Here is a 24,487-nt window from a genome sequence, read left to right as displayed (position 1 = left end):
ACCTGGACGGCCCAGGACTTGAAGAATAATATTACAATACTGTTTGGTCTGCAAGATTCACTTCCAAGCACCCAACCTGTAAAGTCAACTCCCAACAGTACCTATATTTTCTTCCATTAATTAATTTTCTAATGATAGGGCTTTGACGCTTGATTGTTATTGAGAATATGGAACCTGGCACTGTTGTTTCAGACCTGTATCTTGGCGGGGCAACCCGTATTATCGGGTTTGCAGCCATGGCAGTGTCAGAGAACTCATTGCCGGGGTTAATCACTTATCTGAGCCTCAAGTCATTTTGATAGGACTGAATACATTGATTGTCCCTCAAACTTGCTGAAAGCTTTCATTTGGACATCCAACTAAGGGTGGTTTGAACACGTAGAGCCAAACTGTGTCTATTAGACACCCATTGCTGAAATTGTCCGAACAGGCTCTTATGGAAAAGTTCCCATTTTCGGAAGAGGCAGTGATGATATTGCTGACCTGTAGGTTGGCATGGAAAACCAGGATGGCTTGTTTGGTATATTTCTCCATCAACCTCTGTTTTCATTTTTTTTTCTTTGGTATATTTTGGGGTGTTCATGGTTTGGTTTTGGTTTTGGTTTTGTCCTAAAAAGAAGGCAAATATCTGTTGCCATTGATGTGATGCTGACATCAATAGTACTCCCTCCATTCATTTTGTGTCTCGAAACTGTCCAAAATGACAGTGAAGAAGTTTTCAGTATCCGAGAGACAGTGACGATGTTGCTAATCTGGGCTGATATTTGAGGCATGGAGAAAACCCGACTCGTATCTTGGCAGGGTGAAATTGAATCATGCAATCGGTTCATTTTGCAGCCATGGCGTTGTCGTCTTCTCTTTGCTGCATTTTACACAGATCTGAGCCTCAACTTCCAACTGATCTTTACATAGGGGTCCTAACAACGACTGACTGTGTACTTCCCCCCACTACACAGCGTTGATAAAATCTTTTCCGTAATTTGGCGGGGCAACCTGGTATGGCATCATTTGCAAACCAGTGTCTGCAGCCATGGCATGGTCACTTTCTCTTTGCATGTTCATAGAAAAGGAAAATTTGAGCCCTAAAAGATTTGCACAACCATTTGATGGTCTTGAATTGGATGGTTGTTCTCAGGACCTGGAAAACCCAATTGGGTTCTACACCTTTTTCCTGAACACCCCATTTCAGATGCTGTTTTCCATCAACTTTTTAGCTCAAAAATAAGGCAATTGGAGAAAAATCGGGATTTTTCAGGGCGGTTGACCATCTCCGGTATGCCAATGATTTCTTTTTGCTCTAATCAACAGCCCTCTTTTACATATGTATGTGTGTGTGTATATATATATTGTATGTCTGTGTCCGTCTATATCTACCTATCACTATCCTGCTCCTGCATCGCTGCATTTTCAGGCAAATTAGCATTGAAAGCATAAAATTGGGAGGAATAGTTTCTTAAATGTAGACTTAGGGGTCTCCTTGGTTAACTTTTCTCTTACAAATCAGTGTGTTTTACTTCACAAGATTTCCTTCTTTTTTTTTTTTTTTTTAAATTTTGGTTATTATTGGCATGTTATAGATGCTTCTGCTTCCAGCTTAAACTAAGGCTCAGAGATTAATGTCTTCCGAAAACTTAAAACACATTTGAAACAAAAAAGAGACCGTACAGGTAACCTGATGAGGATGTCCATAATTATTTAAGCAGAAACAGTAACATAGAGGGTTTAGCAAAATCCCCGCAGTTAAGCCCGGAAAGGAAGAATGAGACGATAGAGGGATGGGGTTTTCTGTAAAGGGTGGTTGCCCCTCTCTGCTATGTCCATGATTTTCCAATTCGTAAAACCAACAACCCTTTGAGAAAAGACAAAAGAGTAGAGGCAAATGATAATTGATGAACCATCTCAACAACACCGCTTGTGTATTCCTCTGTAAAAAGGGCTATGCTCTTCCTTTCTCTGCTAAAGCTGCGACCACTTAGATACCTGGTGTCATATCTTCGTTGATCATCGCAGATCACCTGAAAATAGGCTGTGATGATGATTGCTGCTTTGAGAAATTCTGACCATATCTTGGTGGGGCGACCTCGTATGGCGTTATCTTTAAACCGGTGTCTGCAGCCATGGTGTGTCACTTTCTCTTTGCATGATCATATACAGCAAAGTCTGAGCTCTAACTATATATGTATATATGTATTCTATTACTACTGTTTAGCTGGAAACAGTCAACACTCTTTAGCCCAGAAAGCAAGAATTGAGACATCATAGAGAGAGAGAAAAAGGGATTTTCTGTAAAGGGTGGTTGCCCCTCTCAATCTCTCAATATGTCCATGATTTCTTCTCCATTTTTGTTTTTAAAAACAAAATCAACAGCCCTTTGAAAACGAAAAGCATAATCAAGAAGCATGGATGCAGAAATTCCATTTTTTCTAGAGTAAAGCATCTAATACCCCCTGAACTATGATCGAATTTGCTACGACACACTCCAACTTCACGGGGTCCCTATTACCCCCGAACTAAATTTAACATATTTTTTGTCGGCCTTTTTAGCGGACGTGACACTTTTTGTCAACCTTTTTAGCTGACATGACACCTTTGACGTGGGCCCCATTTTATGTAATAAAGGTTCCACATCAGTGCAAAAAAGGGTGATAGTTCGAGTTGGTACTGGATGCCTATCTCTTTTTTATTATAAATCTATATACATGTATACCTAAAGATGGCTGTTTTTTCAAGAATTAAGGAAAAATGGGCCGTGATGATGATTTGTTTCTTTCTGGGCTAATAATCTACTTCACTGCATTGAGAAGATCCGACCCGTATCTTGGTGGGGCGACCCGGTAAGGTATCCATTTGCAAACTGGTGTCTTGCAGCCATGGCGTGTGCTGGTTTCTCTTTTGCATGTTTGTAGTACAGCAAAATCTGAGCCCTCAAAAATTTTTACGGTAAAACCCAATGTTGGGTTCTTGAATTTTTTGTTGAACACCCAATTTTCCATCCTTTTTTAGCTTAAAGTAGATGTAACTGGAGGAAAAAGATTCGACTGTGTTGACAAAATTCGACCCATATCTTTGCGGAGCGACCTGCTAACCGGTGTACAGCAGCCATGGCATGTGTTGGTTTCTTGGGAAGTGAGATACCCAAGTTGGGTTCTTGAGTTTTTCTTGAACACTCCATTTTACATGCAGTTGCTCTATCAAATTTTCGCTAAAAAAATGAGGTAATCGGAGTAAAAATGGGATTTTTCTGGGTGGTCACTTTCTCTTTGCAAACGGGTGTCTGCAGCCATGGTGTGGTCACTTTCTCTTTGCATGTTCATAGAAAAGGAAAGTTTGATCCCTAAACGTTTTACGCCTACCATTTGATGGTCTTGAATTGGATGGTCATTCTCAGGACCTGGAAAACCCAATTGGGTTCTACACTTGTTTCCTGAACACGCCATTTCAGATGCTTTTCTCCCCCAACTCTTTTAGCTCAAAAATGAGGCAATTGGAGAAAAATGGGATTTTTCAGGGTGGTTGGCCATCTCCGGCATGCCAGTGATTCTTTTTTGCTCTAATCAACAGCCTCTTTTGCACATGTATATGTGTGTGTGTGTATATATATATATATTGTATGTCTGTGTCTGTCTAAATATCTATCTATGACTACCCTGCTCCTGCATGGCTGCATTTTCAGGTAAATTAGCATTGAAAGCATAAAATTAGGAGGATTAGTCTCTTAAATGTAGACTTAAGGGGTCTCTTCGGTTAAGTTTTCTCTTATATATCAGTGTGTTTTACTTCAGAAGACTCCAAATTTTTTTTTTTTTTGGGGGAGATTTTGGTCGTTATGGCCTGACATAGATGCTTCTGCTTCAGCTTAAACTAAGGCTCCGAGATCAATGTCTTCCAAAAACTTAAAACACATTTGAAACGAAAAAGAGACCGAACAGGTAACCTGCTGAGGATGTCCATAATTATTAAATCAGAAACAGTAGTTTAGAGGGTTTGAAGGGTAGCCTTGGAGTAAATGGTAAAGTTGCTGCCATGTGATAAGGAGGTCATGGGTTCAAGCCTTGGAAACAACCTTTGGCAGAAATGCAAGGTAAGAATGCGTACAGTACACCCTTGTGGTGGGGCCCTTGGCCCTGCGCACAGTGGGGGCTTTAATGCACCGGGTTGCCCTTTTTTGTAGTTTGGAGGGTTTAGCAAAATCCTGGCAGTTAAGCCCAGAAAGGAAGAATTAGACGTTAGAGAGATGGGATTTTCTGTAATGGGTGGTTGCCCCTCTCTGTTATGTCCATGATTTTCCCATTCATTAAACCAACACCCCTTGTGTATTCCTCTGTAAAAAGGGGCTACGTTCTTCCTTTGCTTCTGTCGCGACCACATGGTTACCTGGTGTCATATCTACGTTGGTCGTCGCAGATCACCTGAAAATGGGCTATGATGATGATTGCTTCGTTCTGGGCATCTAGTTTACTGCTTTGAGAAAATCTGACCCGTATCTTGGTGGGGCAATCCGGTATGGCGTTGTCTGTAAACCGGTGTCTGCAGCCATGTTGTGGCACTTTCTCTTTGCATGATCATATACAGCAATGTCTGAGCTCTAAAGAAGTCTTCTGCACAACAATGAGAATTTTCCCGGGGGAATGAGTGTGTGTTTTACTTCACAAAATGGATGTTCAGCTCAGCATGAAGAATGAGGCCAACAGTAAGAAGAGGGAATTCTTGTGAGGGTGGTTGCCCCCTCTGCTTGGTCTATGATTTTTCCATCAACCAAACCAACAACCCTCTTCAAACGTACCACTACTAGTTTTTTATTTCAAGGAGCTAAAACCAAACATCCTATGATTTTAACGTTTATTAATCAAAAGTTGTGTGGAATTGTCCAGAGTCTACTGTGAAAAAGTTTTCATTTTTCAAAATAGGCAGTGATGATCTTGCTAATACTGGCTGATATTCAGGGGCATGGAGACCATCCGACCCATTTTCTTGGCAGGGCAAACGTGGATGGTTTGTGATCGAGACCTCCTCTGTCACATGCAACTGGTTCTTTTGCAGCACTGGTGGTGTTCCCTTCTCTTTGCCCCATTTTCTTGCAGGTCTGAGCCTCAATCTCGAGCTAGTTTTTCTGGACTTTCTGAATTCTGAACCTAAGGTCTTCACGAGTGGAAACCCATGTTATTTTTGAAAATTCCATGTTGTTGTTGCATCTTCTTCCTTTTCTTTTGTTCATGATGGTGATTTATTGTGTTATCAACCAAATAGTAAGATATCACTGTAAGAACAGGGAGAATTTATGGCTGTGATGATGATACTTTTTTTGAGCAATATGAATTGCGCGTTGAGATGTTAAGAGCCGTATTCTTGGCTGGGTAACCTGAAGAGGTAGCAGCCATGGTGGTTTCTGGTGGATTCGATGCTTGATTAAATTGACATCTGAGCCTCCTTTTGTACATGATGCAGATGTATATTGTCTGTATCTTACACACACAAACATACATACAGACATACATATCATGAGAGAATGTCCAAAATAGTCTCTTATGTAGGCGGTGATGATCTTTCAGTACGGACTCTATCTTGGAGGGGCAATGACCAGGTTGCATGTGATATTGTTGCATGCAACTAGAGGTATTTGCAGCCATGCCGTTGCTGGACTTTCTTTGCCTGAGCATAAATACAGGTCTGAGCCTCAATTGTCCCTAAGATTTTTCTGTGTATCGCAATGGAGGAAACTATTGCAGTGACTAGATGAACCTGAAGGTGAATCGAAAAATGGCAAACATCTCATTAGTTTTATACACACACACATATATATAAGAGAGAGAGAGTCTATTACTGCTGTTTAGCTGGAAACACTCACCACTCTATAGCCCAGAAAGCAAGAATTGAGACATCAGAGAGAAAAAATAAGGGATTTTCTGTAAAGGGTGGTTTCCCCTCTCAATCTCTCAATATGTCCATGATGTCTTCTCCATTCATAAAATTAAAAAAGAAAAAAAAACAACAGCCCTTTGAAAAAAAAAAAAAAGCAAAATCAAGATCCATGCATGCAGAAATGCGATATATGTATATGTATGTATGTATATATAAAGATGTTTTTTCAAGAATTAGGAAAAATGGGCTGTGATGATGATTTGTTTCTTTCTGGGCGAATAATCTACTCCACTGCATTGAGAAGAACCGACCCGTATCTTGGCGGGGCGACCCGGTAAGGTATCCATTTGCAAACTGGTTTCTTGCAGCCATGGCGTGTGTTGGTTTGGTTTCTCTTTTGCATGTTTGTAGTACAGCAAAATCTGAGCCCTCAAAAGTTTTTACTGAAACCCAATTTGGGGTACTTGAATCTTTTGTTGAACACCCAATTTTCCATCCATTTTTAGCTTCAAGTTGATGTAATTGGAGGAAAAAGAGGACTTTTTGGCTCAAAGTTAGGTAATTGGAGAAAAAAGAGGATCTTTTAGCTGCATTTTAAAGATTTTGGAACCTAAATAAGGTATTTTTATTGATGTTGCAACAACAGCAATAACAACAAACCCAGTGTTTTCCCACGAAGTGGGGTCTGGGGAGGATAAGATATACGCAATCCATACCGCTACCACCGAAGAAGTAGAGAGGCTGTTTCTGATAGACCCCCGGCTCAAGATAAAGACTAATAAACAAGGAGGATGGCTGACACAACAGAAAAAACAAGAATAAGAAATCATAGAAATGAAACCAGAGAAAAAACGAAAATATGAGAAATAAAGGCAACACTAACTAAGAAATAAGAAATAGGCCCCCACCTAGTAATAACATACCCTCACATACCAACAACACCTACGTACACAGTCCTAGGGTTACGAACCCGGCTACACAAGATCTCTACAACCCACACACTCGCACTAGCCTTCTACCCTTACCCTTATCCCCGACCTCCACACCTTCCTATCTAGGGTCATGTCCTCAGTAAGCTGAAGCTGCTCCATGTCATGCCTAATCACCTCCCTCCAGTATTTTTATTTTTATTGATGTTGATTGATCTAAAAAAATGCGCTCTGATGAAGATTTACTTCTTTCTGGGTTAGTAATCTACTTCACTGTGTTGACAAGATCTGACCTGTATCTTGGCGGGGCGACCCGGCAACTGGTGTATTGCAGCCATGGTGTGTGTTGGTTTCTTGGGAAGTGAGACACCCAAGTTGGGTTCTTGAGTTTCTCTTGAAGACTCCATTTTAGCTGCAGTTGCTCTATCAAACTTTAGCTAAAAAATGAGGTAATCGGAGTAAAAAAAGGGATTTTCCCGGGTGGTTGACCATCTCTGCACGTCAGTGATTTTATCTTAGCTGTAATCAACTGCCTTTTTAGCCTATGTATGAGATCTAGACTTCTCTACTGTGTCAGCTGATCACTCCACTTACAAAATAATCATATAGACAGCATGTCAAAAATTGATGTGCCACGTAAGTGTTGGGTCTCCACTATACACTGGGTGTGAGTTTGGAGTGTTTAGTTGTCAGTTTAGACCTAGTTGAGGTGTCTAGATGCACACTCTTCAAAGTTTGGAGTGCTTACTTGTCAGCCGAGGCCAAGTTGAAGCCATGTTTGTGGGTCTGTTTATGTATTATACCATATATATGCGTGAATTGTAATTCTGTTTTTATGTCTCTATCTGTGATTACTTTGCTGCTTTGTGGCTGCATTTTCCGATAAAGCAGCAGCAAGAACATAGAAAAGGGACAGTTAAGCAGACTTACAGGTCTCTGGTTAAATTATCTTTTATCAATCAGAGCGTACTACAGAAAAATGGAGGTTCAGCCCACTATTAAGAGTGAGGCCAACAGTGAGAGAAGGGAATTCTTGGAGGGTGGTTCACCTACTCTTATATCAAACATCCCTCTTAGCTAATGTTTTTGGGATTTCACTGTGTTGGTTGTTGTTGCTGTTGTTTGTTGAAAGCTACTCGAAATTGTCTAAACGCCTGCTTGTGGGCAAGTTTCCATCTTTCCAATGAGGCTGTGATGATGATTCTTATGGCAGAATCCTGACCGTAGTTCGGTGCAGAAAGGAAAAATGAGACATCAGAGAGATGGGATTTTCTGTAAAGGGTGGTTTTCCCCTTGCTGCCATGTCCATGATTTCTTCTCCATTCATAAAAAAACAACAGCTCTTTGAGAAAAGGAAAATATCAAGAATTATTTTGACGTTTGGCCAGAGAATTCCAGATATTTTTATATGTTTCTTCCTTTTACTGCTTGTGCTTCTTTAAAGTGGCTGCTTTTTCAAGAGTTTGGAACCTAAATTATGTTTATTGATGTGAAAAAATGGGCTGTGATGATGATTTGCTTCTTTCTGGGCTATAATCTACTTCACTGCGTTGAGAAGACCCGACCCGTATCTTGGCGGGGCTACCTGTGCATCATCTGCAAACCGGTGTCTTGCAGCCATGGCGTGTGTTGATTTCTCTTTGCATGTTTGTAGAACAGCAAAATCTGAGCCCTAAAAGTTTTACTATAGCCACCTATCTGGGTTCTTCAGTTTTTGTTGAACACCCTATTTTTCTGATGCAGTTCTCCACCAATTTTTAGCTCAAAGTTGAGGTGATCAGAGAAGAAAGAGGATTTTTCTGGGTGGTTGACCATCTCTGGTATGCCTATGATTTCTTTTTTGCTCTAATCAACAGCCCTTTAGCGCCAACAAACGCAAAAACCGTATATGATCTTCCTTTTTCTGCTTATGCTTCAGCAATGTTCAAATGACGCAACAAGATAGATTTGCTCAAGAGTCTGGAACCTTAATGATGTGAAAAAAATGGCTATGATGATGATTTGCTTCTTTCTTGGCTATAATCTACTAAACTGCATTGAGAAAATCCGACCCGGATCTTGGCGAGGCGACCTGGTAAGGCATTCATTTGCTAACCAATGTATCTGCAGCCTTGGCTATGTCGATTTCTCTTTGCATTTATGTAGCACAGCAAAATCTGAGCCCCAAAGTATATATATAAATAATTTGACGGTTGTTCTCATGATTTGCAAACTTTAAACTTCCGCATGACGCCCTCTCGATTTCGAACCCAACAGAATAAAATGGAGGTCAAAGTGCGACCAAAGTAATATGCATCTTCATGTGTATGTCATTGTTGCCGTCTTCGGCTGCTTCTTATTTGCTAATTCCGCTGCCACCTGTCAGCATGGAGGCTCTGATGAGAAATATTTAAGTTAGGCTATGGATCTAATAAAGCTGTATCTTGGCTTGGCAATCCAGATTTTACTGAAATTGCAGCCATGACAGTGATTTCCTTCTTTCTCTGAGCATGTGTATCGGAAAAGAAAACAAATACACGTGTATCTTGGTGGGGCAACTCAGTGGCAAGTGAGTTTTGTGTCATGCAACTGGTGTTTCCTCAGCAGAACTGAGCCTCAAATTCTCTCTTGGGTCATACATGGCGTAATGGTAGCACGTCTAACTCCAGATCAGAAGGTTGTGCTGTGTGTTCGGTTGACCAGTTACTGTGTCTTTGTATGATTGAAAATACTTTTTCTGGAAATCAGTATTTAGTTATCAATGAGGATAACAAGTGAAGGGATAAGATCCTGAAAATGGGCTGTGATGCTGATTGCTTCTTTCTGAACTATCTACTTTACTGTGTAGAGAAATCTTACCCGTATCTTGTGGGGCGACCTGGTATAGCATTCATTTGCAAACCGTGTCTGCAGCCATGACATGGTTGGTTTCTTTCTCTTTCATGTTCATAGAAAAGCAAAATCTGAGCCTTAAATTTTCCAAGGATGATAAACATGCCTCCTCATTCTCTAAGGATGATAAATCCGCATTAATAGCTTCACGAATTTCAGACATATGACTAAAAAAGCTATGGAGGAGAAGGAGGCCAGTGTTCAATTAGAAAATTAATTAACAAAAGAAAACATAGGTACTGTTGGGAGTTGACTTTACAGGTTGGGTGATTGGAAGTGAATCTTGCTGATCAAACAGTATTTTAAAGGGTCTCTGGTTGAATTATTGAATCATCTTTTATTAATCAGAGTGTTCTACAGAAAAAACGGAGGTTCAGCCCACTATTAAGAATGAGGCCAACAGAGAGAAAAGGGAATTCTTGGAGGGTTGTTGCCCCCTCTGTTTGGCCTATGATTTCCCCATAAACAAAATGGACAACCCTCTTCAGACGTACTACTGCTGTTTCTGTTTTCATTACTCTTAGACCAAACATCCCTCTTAGCTTATGTTTGTGGGATGTCACTGGGTGGTTGTTGTTGTTGTTTGTTGAAAGTTACTCGAAATTGTCCAAACGCCTACTTGTGCAGAAGTTTCCATCTGTCAAATGAGGCTGTGATGATGATACTTTTGGCAGAATCCTCACATAGTTTGGCACAGAAAGGAAGAATGAGACATCAGAGAGATGGATTTTCTGTAAAGGGTGGTTGCTCCTCTCTGTCATGTCCATGGTTTCTTCACTATTCATAAAAACCAACAGCCCTTTGAGAAAAAAGGAAAATACCAATAATTATGTCGACGTTTACCATAGAATTCCAAATATTTTTATATGCTTCTTCCCTTTCTGCCTGTGCATCTGCAAGGTAGAAATGACACAAGGTCGCTGCTTTTTCAAGAGTTTGAAACCTAAATGAGTTGTTTTAATGGTCTAAAAAAATGGGCTGTGATGAAGATTTGCTTCTTTCTGGACTATAATCTACTTCACTGCGTTGAGAAAACATGACCTGTATCTTGGCGAGGCAACCCGGTAGGGCATCCATCTGCAATCTGGTGTCTGCAGCGATGGCATGTGTTGCTTTCTCTTTGCATGATTGTAGAACAGCAAAATCTGAGCCCTAAAAGTTTCAGTATGATACCCTATTGGGTTTTTCCGTTTTTGTTCAACACTCAATTTTTCCAGCAGTTGTTAGCTCAAAGTTGAGGTAATCGGAGAAAAAAGAGGATTTTTCAGGGTGGTTGACCATCTCCCGCATGCCTATGACTTCTTTTTTGCTCTAATCAACAACCCTTTAGCTCAAAAAGGAAAATGTCTATATGCTCTTCCTTTTTCTGCTTCTGTATACTACGGCAACTGATTTTCGCAAATATCCACTTTTCTGTCCCTCTAAATACAAAGGTAGGGAGCTGCTTTTTAAATAATAGTTAGCGTAATTTAGGATCTATTGATGTTGATTGATCTGAAGAAAGGGGGCTCATTTTGACCATCAGATTTGAGGGGAAAATTAAAAAACACACCTAATAGGGGCAATCCGTGCAAAAACTTGAAAAAGTGGGATCTGATTGTGGTTTGCTTCTTTCTGGGCTATAATCTACTTTATTGCGTTGGGAAAACCCAACACGTATCTTGGCGTGGCGACACGGTATGGCATCCATATGCAAATCAGTGTCTTGCAGCCATGGCGTGTGTTGCTTTCACTTTGCATATTCATATACAACAAAATCTGAGGCCTGAAAGTTTTGGCTCAAAAATGAAGCCATCGGAGAAAAAAATGGAATTTTTCTGGGTGGTTGAACATCTCCGGTATGCCTATGATTCTTTCTTAGCTCTAACCAACTGCCTTTTAGCATTAATCTCTTTCTGTTTATCTGTGATTACTTTGCTCCCGCATGCCTGCTTTTCAGGCAAAGCAGCAGCAAAAGCATAGAAAATGAGGTTCAGAACAGTATGAAGAATGAAAAAGGGCCAAATATACCCCTCTACTATAAAGAATGAGGCCAACAGAAGAGAAGGGAATTCTTGGAGGGTGGTTGCCCCCTCAGATTGGCCTGTGGTTTCTCCTGCAACCAAACCAACAATCCTCTTCAGATGTACTAGTACTGTATTCTTGAACTTCTGAGGTTAGCAAACATACTTTGATCTTATATAGCAATTGTTAAAAATTGCTTGAAATTGTCCAAACGCCTACTTGAGGTGAAGTTCCTATCTTTCAAAAGTGGCTGTGATGATAATTTAGCCATCAGACAGATGGGAGAATCCTCGCCATAGTTTAGCTCAAAAAGGAAGAATGAGACATTAGAGAGATAGATTTTCTGTAAAGGGTGGTTGCCCCCTCTCTTCCACGTCCATGATTTCTTCTCAATTCATAAAAAAAACAACAGCCCTTTCAGAAGAAAAAAGAACAACATTCTTGATTTTCGTGTGTGTATGTATGTATATGTAGATATATATTTCCATGTCCAAACACCTACTACAGCTGATTTTCTCAAATAGTTACTTTTACGTCCCTGTAAAATAGAAGGTAGAAATGACACTACAAGATAGCGGCTTTTAATGGATCAATTCTTGGAGGGTGGTTGCCCCTCTGATTGGCCTGTGATTTCTCCTGCAACCAAACCAACAACCTCTTCAGATGTACTAGTACTGTATTCTTGATCTTCTGAGGTTAGCAAACATACTTTGATCGTATATAGCAATTGTTAAAAATTGCTTGAAATTGTCCAAACGCCTACTTGAGGTGAAGTTCCTATCTTTCAAAAGTGGCTCTGATGATAATTTAGCCATCAAACAGATGGGAGAATCCACACCATAGTTTAGCTCAGAAAGGAAGAATGAGACATTAGAGAGATGGATTTTCTGTAAAGGGTGGTTGCCCCTCTCTTCCATGTCCATGATTTCATCTCGATTCAGGAAAAACCAACAGCCCTTTCAGAAGAGAAAAGAACAACGTTATTGTTTTGGTGTCTCTGTGTTTGTGTGTGTGTGTATATGTAGATATATATTTCCATGTCCAAATGCCTACTACAGCTGATTTTCTCAAATAGTTACTTTTATGTCCCTGTAAAAGGTAGAAATGACACAACAAATTAGCGGCTTTTAATGGATCATTTATAAGAATGTTGATTGATCTGAAAAAATGGGCTATGATGATGATTTGCTTCTTTTTGGGCTATATCTACTCCACTGCATTGAGAAGATCCGACCCGTATCTTGGCGGTGCAACCAGGTATGGCATCATCTGCAACTGTTATCTGCAGCCATGGCGAGGTCGGTTTGTCTTTGCATGTTTGTAGAACAGCAAAATCTGAGCCCTGAAGTGTACGCCAACCATTTGATGGTCAGTTCTCAGGAACTGAAATACTCAATTATGTTGTTTATTTTCTTGAAAACCTCATTTCAGATGCATTACTATATCAAATTTTAGCTCAAAAATGAAGTAATTGAAGTAAAAAGGGATATTTCAGGGTGGTTGACCATCTCCGGTATGCCACTGATTTTATCTTTAGCTCTAATCAACAGCCTTTTTATCATATGTATGAAGTCTGTATGTATATGTATGTGTATTGTATGTATGTGTCTCTCTATCTGTGACTACTTCGGTCCTGTTTGGCTGCATTTTCAGATGAAGCAGCAGCAGAAGCATAGAAAAGAGACAGTAAAACAAACTTACAGGGTCTCTGTTTAAAGTATCTCTTAATAAATCAGAGTGTTCTACAGAAAAATGGAGGTTCAGCCCACTATTAAGAATGAGGCTGGCAGAGAGAAGGGAATTCTTTGAGGGTGGTTGCCCGCTCTATTTAACCTATGATTTCCCCATAAACCAAATCAACAACCCTCTTCAGATGTACTGGTTCTAGTACTGTTTCTTGTTTTCTCTACGCGTCGCTCTAATTTTCGCTTTATGTTTGTTAAAAATTGCTCAAAATTGTCCAAGCGCCTGCTTATGGGAAAGTTTCCATCTTTCAAAAGAGGCTGTGATGATAATGCTTATGGCAGAACCTTCGTCATATTATATTCTAGGAAGTGAGAAATGAGACATCAGAGAGATCGGATTTTCTGTAAAGGGTGGTTGGCCCTCTCTGCCATGTCCATGATTTCTTTTCCATTAATGAAAACCAACCGCCCTTTGAGAAAAAAACAGACAAGAAAATGATTAATGGATTATATATGCTTCTTCCTTTCTCGTTTTCTGCTTCTGCAACTACTACAGCTGATCTTTGCAAACAGCACTTTCATGTCCCTGTATGTATAAACAACAAAAACAACAACATATTCGGTGAATAACCACCTGGGGTCTGAGGAGGGTAGGATATACACAAACCTTAACCCCCCCTCCCCCCCCCCCCCCCCCCCCCCCCCTCTTTTGTGGAATAGAGGCTGTTTTTGGTAGTCCCTTGGCTCAAAAAGAATGTTATTGGAGCAGGATTGCAAGAAAAACATAACAACCAAATAGCAAAATGGGTGATTTATGTACAAGGTAGAAAGGAAACAACTAGGTACCGCTTTTAATGGATGATTTACAAGAATGTCGGTGGGTGTAATTTTGAGCCAGGGATCTATCGGAAACAGCCTCTACTTCGTCTGGGTTAGTGGTATGGAATACGTACACTTTACCCAACCCAGACACCACTTTGTGGGACTATGCTGGGTATATTGTTGTTGTTGTCGCCAGTGGGTGTAATTTCCACACTTCCAATGGCACAGGACTACTGATGTTGCTTGATCTGGAAAATGGGCAGTGATGATGATTTGCTTCTTTATGGGCTATACTCTACTTTACTGCATTGATGAAATGTGACCCGTATCTTGGCGGGGCAATCCGGTACGGCTTCCATTTGCAAACCGGTGTCTTGCAGCCATGGCGTGTGTTGCTTTCTCTTTGCATGTTCGTAGAACAGCAAAATCTGAGTCTTAAAAGTTTTACGGGAAGTATTAAATGGATGGCAATTTGCCATCAAATTTTTAGCTAAAAAATGAGGCAATTGGAGATAAGGAGATTTTTCAGGGTGGTTGACCATCTCCGGCATGCCTATGATTTTGTTTTTGCTCTTATCAACAGCCCTTTTATCATATCTTTGAGATCTATGTCTACATTACTCTATATAATAAGAGTGAACGGGAGAGGAGCTTAGGATAGGTTCCAAAAATGAAAACTAAGCTCCTCAAAGTCCCAGTTATTATTAGTAAAAATAACATAAATACCAACCCTTTTGGAAGTAATTACACTCTCTCCCACTTTTTTAATTACTTTACTCTCGCTCCCTATTAATATACATAACATAGCCGACATATACATAGCATTCTGTATATGTTGGGATATTTGTAATATGTTTAGGGAGTTGGGATTTTTTGTAATATTGGAAACATAAGTTGTGTATTTGTGTAATTTTTAGTTATTATTATTTGAGGACTTTTCTTCAGCTGCTTCAATCGTAATCATGATTTTACTGTATCACCCTAATTAATTATTATAAGTCACATGTCCCGTTAAATACAAGATAGCCGCTTTTGATGGTGCTAAGGGCACAAGACAACTGATACTGATATTGATTTGCTTCTTTCTGAGCTATAATCTACTTTTGAGAAAATTCAACTTGCATCTTGGCAAGGCGACCTCAGCATTGCTTAGCCCAGAAAGGAAGAATGAGACATCACGGAGAGAAATGGGATTTTCTGTAAAGGGTGGTTGCCCTCTCTCTGATATGTCAATGATTTCTTCTCCATTCATAAAACACCAACAGCCCTTTGAGAAAAAAGAAAGACGATGCTTTTAGTTTTTTCTGCTTAACTCTCGGCTTTTCTTAATTACATCTTTTTGCCCTTGGCATTTTCTTAAACTGTGATGGAGGAATTAATGTCCACTCTTACAATAAAACTCAGATATAAAAAATGAAACAGCAGAGAGAGCTGGAGTTTCTGTGAAGGGTGGTTGCCCCTCTCTGCTATGTCGGTGATTTCTTTCTCCATTAATAAGAAACCAACAGCCCTTTGAGAAAAAAGAAAAGATCAAGAAAATGGAAGACTTGTAGACGTTTTGCCATGAAATCCATATATTTATATGTATGTATATATACACTTCTTCCTTTTTCTGCTGGTGCTCCTGCAAGGTAGAAATGGTACAACTAGGTAGCTGCTTTTTTAAGAGTTCGGAACCTAAATGAGGTGTTTTATTGATGTTGATTGGTATGATAAAATGGGCTGTGATGATGATTTGCTTCTTTCTGGACTATAATCTACTTCACTGCATTAAGAAAATCCGACTTGTATCTTGGCGAGGCAATCCGGTAAGGCATCCATTTACAAACCGGTGTATCTGCAGCCATGGCGATGTCGCTTTCTCTTTGCATGTCTGTAAGTAGTAAACTCTGAGCCCTAAAGTGTACAACAAATCAATTTGATGTTTTTTATACTGTCATTTGTCCTAGGCCGGGGGTTATCGGAAACAGCCTCTTGACCCTCTCAAGTCTTTAATTAGAAAAAGGGGACAAGTAGGTCCCACAATATTATTAAGTTGAAAGAAATGAAGTCACTTAAACAACTAGGACAGTTGTTCGACATCTGCATTAGTTGTCTCAACAACTATCAAAGTTGTCCAACAACTTTGCACAGTTGTCGAACAAAACTTTGATAGTTGTTGAGACAACTTCTATAGTTGTTAGAGCGAAAATGTTTTAAAAAAAAAAAACTGAAATTTTTTTTTGTCCCTTTTACCTAATTTTTAAAACTTGAAGGACCCTTACTTAATTGAGAAACTTGTTTGTCCCTTTTAATTCGAAGCCCCAAGTGTACTCGGGTATGTTGTTGTTGTTGTTGTTGAATGGATGAGACTGAGATACCCAATTAGGTTCTTTGGTTTTTTTAAACACCCCATTTTTTCATTCTTACAAGCTTTGATGGGCTGTGATGATTGTTCTTTTCTGGTCTACATTCTTACAAGCTTTGAGAAATCTGACATGTATCTTGGCAGGGCGACCCAGTATGGAAACATCTTACAACCTGGTGTCTGCAGCCATGGCGTGTCCGCTTTCTCTTTGCATGATCATATATACAAAAGCAAAATCTGAGCCCTAAAATTTTATTCTTCAGGGAATTCATTCTGTACTCATCCGATGGTTGAGCTTTGGCGTGGCATCTTTGGGGCTCTTGTGTCATATGGGTTGGTGAAATTACAATAAACTTACAACTAAACTTACAAGTGAAGAAAATATAAAAGACTATCTTCTTCCACGGCTGAAGCGCGGATATCTCGCTCTCTTTAAGGAGATTCAAGCCCGTTGCAGCAAATGTTTCACCGGTCCAGCAGTTATCTTCTTGACTTGTCCCCTCCAGGATACAACGGCCTTCTCACAACAACTCATGACAAGAGTTGAGTTCAAAGCTCCACAATAAGAACACCACCCTTCAACTAATAAACTCTCTTATTTGGCTGAGCCTCCCAAATATCTGTTTGTGAAGGAATGAGGCTTTTTCATGGAACTCGAGAAAGGTTGAGATTTTTTAAGGGTGGTTGCTCTCTTTCTCTGAAGTTCAATTTAGCCTATGAATTTTTCTGTTCTTCTGTTACAATGAGAAAGATTAACAACCCTTTCATCATCTAATGCCAAATATGATCTTGTTGCTGAGGATGATTAGCCATGGCTATGGTAACGTTAAAGGAAATACATATTCAACCCCCCAACTTGTCCGGGAAAACCCGACTGTCCTGAATCCTGAACTTTGTGAATGAGGCTGTGATTATATTCTCCTAAAATCTTGCAAATCAGATTTTTGAGCTGATTAATAACTTGGCTACGCAAAGGCAGCAGAATTTGTGAGGTTGGTTTTATCTCTTTCTGTCTATCTGTGACTACTTTGCTCCCGCGTGCCTGCTTTTCAGGAAAAGCAGCAGCAAGAGCATAGAAAAATGAGGTTCAGCACAGTATGAAGAATGGAAAAGGGACAAATATACCCTTTTACTATGAAGAATGGAAAAAGGCCAAATATACCCTTTTACTATGAACAATGAGGCCGACAGAAAGAGAAGGGAATTCTTGGAGGGTGGTTGACCTCTCCAACTGGCCTGTGATTTCTCCTGCAATCAAACCAACAACCCTCTTCAGATGTACTAGTACTGTATTCTTGTTTTTCTGAGGTTAGCAAACATGCTCTGATCTTATGTAGCAATTGTTAAAAATTTGCTTGAAATTGTCCAAACGCCTACTTGTGGTAAAGTTTCTATCTTTCAAAAGTGGCTGTGATGATAATTTCGCCATCAGACAGATAGGAGAATCCTCACCATTGGTTAGCTCAGAAAAGAAGAATGAGACGTTAGAGAGAGAGAGGTTTTCTTTAAAGGGTGGTTGCCCCTCTCTTCCATGTCCATGATTTCTTCTCGATTCAGGAAAAAACAACAGCCCTTTCAGAAGAAAATAGAACAACATTCTTGATTTTCGTATGTGTGTGAGAGTATGTATGTATGTATATGTAGATATATATTTCCATGTCCAAACACCTACTACAGCTGATTTTCTCAAATAGTTACTTTTACGTCCCTGTAAAATACTAGGTAGAAATGACACAAGATAGCGGCTCTTAATGGATCTGATTGGCCTGTGATTTCTCCTGCAACCAAATCAACAACCCTGTTCAGATGTACTTGTACTGTTTTCTTGGTTTTCTGAGGTTAGCAAACATGCTCTGATCTTATGTAGCAATTTTTAAGAACTGCTTGAAATTGTCCCAACTCCTACTTGCGGTGAAGTTCCCATCTTTCAAAAGTGGCTGTGATGATAATTTAGCCATCAGACAGATGGGAGAATCCTCACCATAGTTTAGCTCAGAATGGAAGAATGAGACATTAGAGAGATAGGTTTTCTGTAAAGGGTGGTTGCCCCTCTATTCCATGTCCATGATTTCTTCTCGATTCAGGAAAAATCAACAGCCCTTTCAGAAGAAAAAAGAACAACATTATTGTTTTCGTGTCGCTGTGTTTGTGTGTGTGGGTGTGGGTGTATATATATATATATATATTTCCAGGTCCAAATGCCTACTACAGCTGATTTTCTCAAATAGTTACTTTTATGTCCCTGTAAAATACAAGGTAGAAATGACACAAGAAGTTAGCGAATTTTAATGGATCATTTATAAGAATGTTGATTGATCTGAAAAAAATGGGCTATGATGATGATTTGCTTCTTTTGGGGCTATATCTACTTCACTGCATTGAGAAGATCCGACCCGTATCTTGGCGGGGCGACCAGGTATGGCATCATCTGCAAACTGGTATCTGCAGCCATGGCGAGGTCGCTTTGTCTTTGCATGTTTGTAGAATGGCAAAATCTGAGTCCTGAAATGTACGGCAACCATTTGATGGTCAGTTATCAGGAACTGAAATACTCAATTATGTTCTTTTTCTTGAAAGCCCCCTTTCAGATGCATTACTATATCAAATTTTAGCTCAAAAATGAGGTAGTTGAAGTAAAAAGGGATATTTCAGGGTGGTTGACCATCTCCGGTATGCCAGTGATTTTATCTTAGCTCTAATCAACAGCCTTTTTAGCATATGTATGAGGTCTGTATGTATATGTATATGTATATGTATGTGTATTGTATATATGTGTTTCTCTATCTGTGACTACTTCGGTCCTGTTTGGCTGCATTTTCAGATGAAGCAGCAGCAGAAGCATAGAAAAGAGACAGTAAAACAAACTTACAGGGTCTCTGTTTAAAGTATCTCTTAATAAATCAGAGTGTTCTACAGAAAAATGGAGGTTCAGCCCACTATTAAGAATGAGGCTGGCAGAGAGAAGGGAATTCTTTGAGGGTGGTTGCCCGCTCTATTTAACCTATGATTTCCCCTTAAACAAAATCAACAACCCTCTTCAGATGTACTGGTTCTAGTACTGTTTCTTGTTTTCTCTAAGCGTCGCTCTAATTTTCGCTTATGTTTGTTAAAAATTGCTCAAAATTTTCCAAGCGCCTACTTATGGGAAAGTTTCCATCTTTCAAAAGAGGCTGTGATGATAATGCTTATGGCAGAACCTTCATCATAGTATAGTCCAGGAAGTGAGAAATGAGACATCAGAGAGATCGGATTTTCTGTAATGGGTGGTTGGCCCTCTCTACCATGTCCATGATTTCTTCTCCGTTAATAAAAACCAACAGCCCTTTGAGAAAAAAACAGACAAGAAAATGATTAATGGATTATATATATGTTTCTTCCTTTTTCGGCTTATGCTTCTGCCACTACTGTAGCTGATCTTTGCAAATAGCACTTTTATGTCCCTGTATGTATAAACAACAACATATTCAGTGATTCCCACCCTAGACTTGTTTGAAGAGTCCGAGCAACATAGTTCCCACCTGGGGTCTGAGGAGGGTAGGATATACACAAACCTTACCCACCTACCTTTGTGGAATAGAGAGTCTGTTTTTGGTAGACCCTTGGCTCGAAAAGAATGTTATCGAGGCAGGCTTGCAGGAAAAATATAACAACCAAATAGCAAAATGGGTGATTTATGTCCCTATATGTACAAGGTAGAAAGGACCCAACAAGGTACCGCTTTTAATGGGTGATTTACAAGAATGTCAGTGGGTGTAATTTTGAGCCAAGGATCTATCGGAAACAGCCTCTACTTCGTCTGTGGTAGTGGTATGGACTACGTACACTTTACCCTCCCCAGACCCCACTTTGTGGGATTATGCTGGGTATATTGTTGTTGTTGTCGCCGGTGGGTGTAATTTCCACACTTTCAATGGCACAAGACAACTGATGTTGCTTGATCTGAAAATGGGCAGTGATGATGATTTGCTTCTTTTTGGGCTAGACTCTACTTTAGTGCGTTGATGAAATTTGACCCATATCTTGGCGGGGCAATCCAGTACGGCTTCCATTTGCAAACCGGTGTCTTGCAGCCATGGCGTGTGTTGCTTTCTCTTTGCATGTTCGTAGAACAGTAAAATCTGAGCCTAAACATTTTACGGGAAGTATTAAATGGATGGCCATTCTCTGGAACTGGAAAATTCAATTGGGTTCTTCAGTTCTTTCAGATGCAGTTTGCCATCAAACTTTTAGCTAAAAAAAAGAGGCAAATGGAGAAAAGGAGATTTTCAGGGTGGTTAACCATCTCCAGCATGTCTATGATTTTGTTTTTGCTCTAATCAACAGCCCTTTTAGCATATCTTTGTGATCTGTGTCTACATTACTCTATAAACTAAGAGTGAACGGGAGAGGAGCTTAGAGTCGTTTTCCAAAAATGACAACTAAGCTCTTCAAAGTCCCAGTTATTATTATTTGAGGACTTTTCTTCAGCTGCTTCAATCCCGATTTTACTGTATCACCCCCTAATTAATTATTATAAGTCATATGTACCTCTCAATACAAGATAGCCGCTTTTGATGGTGCTAAGGGCACAAGACAACTGATATTGATATTGATTTGCTTCTTTCTGAGCTATAATCTACTTTTGAGAAAATTCAACTTGCATCTTGGCAAGGCGACCTCAGCATTGCTTAGCCCAGAAATGAAGAATGAGACATCAGAGAGAAATGGGATTTTCGGTTAAGGGCGGTTGCCCTCTCTCTGATATGTCGATGATTTCTTCTCCATTCATAATACACCAACAGCCCTTTGAGAAAAAGAAAAGACGATGCTTTTGGTTTTTTCGGCTTGACGCTCGGCTTTTCTTGATTACATCTTTTTGCCCTTGGCATTTTTTTAAACCTTGATTGAGAAATTAATGTCCACTCTTACAATAAAACTCAGATATAAAAAATGAGACATCAGAGAGAGCTGGAGTTTCTGTAAAGGGTGGTTGCCCCTCTCTGCTATGTCAGTGATTTCTGTCTCCATTAATAATAAACCAACAGCCCTTTGAGAAAAAAAGAAAAGATCAAGAAAATGAAAGAGAGACCGTAGGCGTTTGGCCATGAATTCCAACTATATATATATCTATACTTCTTCCTTTTTCTGCTTGTGCCTCTGCTAGGTAGAAATGACACAACAAGGTAGCTGCTTTTTTAAGAGTTCGGAACCTAAATGAGGTGTTTTATTGATGTTGATTGATATGATAAAATGGGCTGTGATGATGATCTGCTTCTTTCTGGACTATAATCTACTTCACTGCATTAAGAAAATCTGACTCGTATCTTGGCGGGGCAATCCGGTAAGGCATCCATTTGCAAACCGGTGTATCTGCAGCCATGGCGATGTCGCTTTCTCTTTGCATGTCTGTAAGTAGTAAAATCTGAGCCCTAAAGTGTACGACAAAACCATTTAATGTTTTTTATACTGTTATTTGTCTTGAGCCGGGGGTTATCGGAAACAGCCTCTTGACTTTATCTGAGGTAGTGGTACGGACTGCATACATTTTACCCTCCCTAGACCCCACTTTGTGGGAGTACACTGGGAAAAATGAGCTCAAAGACCCTCTCAAGACTGCATTAGTTGTCTCAACAACTATCAAAGTTGTCTCAACAACTATCAAAGTTGTCCAACAACTTTGCAAAGTTGTCGAACAACTTTGATAGTTGTTGAGACAACTTCTATAGCTGTTGAGACAACCTCGTTAGTTGTTGGAGCGAAAATGTTGAAAAAAAACTGAAAAAAATTTGTCCCTTTTACCTAAGTTTTAAAACTTGAAGGACCTTGACTTAATTGAGAAACTTGTTTGTCCCTTTTAATTCAAAGCCCCGAGTACACTGGGTATGTTGTTGTTGTTGAATGGATGGTCCTTTTCGGGGACTAAGATACCCAATTGGGTTCTTTGTTTTTTTTTAACACCCCATTTAAGATGCGGAGCTCCCTCAAATTTTTAGCTCTAAGGTGAGGCAATCGAAGCAAAAAAGGGGTTTTCAGGATGGTTGACCTTCAGCTCAAAAATAGCATTTTAAAAACAGGTTTTGAGGAAAAAAGTCGTGGTCGGTGGACCTGGTATGGCATCATTTGTAAACCTGTCTCTGCTTATGCTGCCACTGCTGATTTTTAGAAAAGGGACACTGAAATGGGCTGTGATGATTGTTCTTTTCTGGTCTACGTTCTTGCTAGCTTTGATAAATCTGACATGTATCTTGGCAGGGCGACCCAGTATGGCAACATTTTGCAACCTGGTGTCTGCAGTCATGGTGTGTCCGCTTTCTCTTAGCATGTTCATATACAAAAGCAAAATCTGAGCCCTCAAATTTTATTCTTCAGGGAATTCATTCTGTACTCATCAGATGGTTGAGTTTTGGCATGGCATCTTTGGGGCTCTTGTGACATATGGGAGCCATTTAGGTTTCTCTTTCTCACAAAGGCTTCTTAAGCTTGCAGCCATAGTGGAGTTTTGCTCATGTCTTAGAAAAGGTTAATCTGAGCCTCCCAAATATCTGTTCGTGAAGGAATGAGGCTTTTTCATGGAACTCGAGAAAGGTTGAGATTTTCTAGGGGTGGTTGCTCTCTTTCTCTGAAGTTCAATTTAGCCTATGAATTTTTCAGTACTTCTGTTACAATGAGAAAGATTAACAACCCTTTCTTCTGCTAATGCCAATTATAATCTTGTTGCTGAGTGTGATTAGCCATCTCTATGGTAACATTAAAGGAAAATACATATTCAATCCCCCAACTTGTCCTGAACCCTGAACTTTGTGAATGAGGCTGTGATGATATTCACCTAAAATCATGAAAATCAGATTTTTGAGCTGATTAATAACTTGGCTACGCAAAGGCAGCAGAATTTGCGAGGTTGGTTTTATGTGCTTCTCACATAGGCGACTGCTTTTTGCAGCCGTGGGTAGGCAAATCTGAGCCTCTTTTCCCTGTGGAGTCTCATGGTCGCTGAGGATTCATGGAGCCTCTAGCTCGTGAATTTGTTTTTCCTCTGTGCAATCGTACAGAACAGGAGCAACGATGATGTTTCACTTTCTGGGCTAGCTGTATCAAGAAATTGGACAATTTGACCCGCGGCATGGCAAATCAGTGGATGGTTGGCATTTGAGATTCTCTCTTTTGCATGTAACCAGTGATTTTGCAGCCATGGCGTGGTTGCCTTTTCTTAGCTTGACCAAGGTCAAGTTGAGCCTCTAATTTTTTTTATTTTTTATTTTTGACTTGCACCGGGTGTCCAAGACTCTGCGAGCCCTGACTAATCCCAGGAGTGCACAGGCCCTCGGCAAGGAATTTCCCGCTAGTGCACCAAGGATATAGTTGAGCCTCTAATTTCTGGGAGTCGAACTTGGTTCTTCTTGTTCTTTGAAATCTTTCGGAACTCAAGGATATAGTGGTACGAGCCTATAGAACTGATCCTGTTCTCGTCAAGTTGAGTTGACACAGTTCGGTAAGTATTCGACAGAAACTAAAAGTTCTATCGTTCTTAAAAGACTAAAACCCTTAACTGCATACTTAGGGGTCATTTGGTTGGGAAAGTTATCCTGGGGTTAGTTATCCCACCATGCATATGGGATAACTTATCCCATCACTATGGTATAAATGGTGGGATAAATAATCCTGATACTAACTACTACCTCCAACCAAACATGGGATAAAATAATCCTTCACTTTATCCCGGGACTATTTATCCTATATACCTCACACCAAATGACCCCTTAAGGAACTATTTTGACTGTACCCTCAAACATATGAGACTATTCTTGAAATTTTCTTCTATATATTATTCTTTTGACACACCAGTAACGAATCGGTCCAGAAGGAAAAATGAGGCCAACAGAGAGATAAAATGGATTTCTTGGAGGGTGGTTGCCCTCTCTGATTAGCCTATGATTTTTCGACTAACCAAACCAACAACCCTCCTTTGGTATATTTTTGTGAATTTCCCAAAA

The 24,487-nt window shown here is 39.9% G+C and overlaps 1 long non-coding RNA gene across 1 annotated transcript in view; it reads left to right on the top strand.

Annotated features, from left to right (window-relative positions):
* The window catches only part of LOC124887261, a 52,391-nt gene extending 27,904 nt beyond the window's left edge, over positions 1–24,487 (top strand). The window contains exon 2 of the long non-coding RNA XR_007044651.1: positions 1–24,487. This exon is cut by the window's left edge and continues 27,552 nt beyond it. This is a non-coding gene — a long non-coding RNA (uncharacterized LOC124887261).

This window comes from Capsicum annuum, chromosome 9, assembly GCF_002878395.1.
Source record: "Capsicum annuum cultivar UCD-10X-F1 chromosome 9, UCD10Xv1.1, whole genome shotgun sequence".
In the NCBI taxonomy this organism is placed as follows: Eukaryota; Viridiplantae; Streptophyta; class Magnoliopsida; order Solanales; family Solanaceae; genus Capsicum; species Capsicum annuum.
The sequence above is the reverse complement of the archived record's forward strand: the minus strand, read 5'-3'. Positions and strand labels throughout refer to the sequence as shown.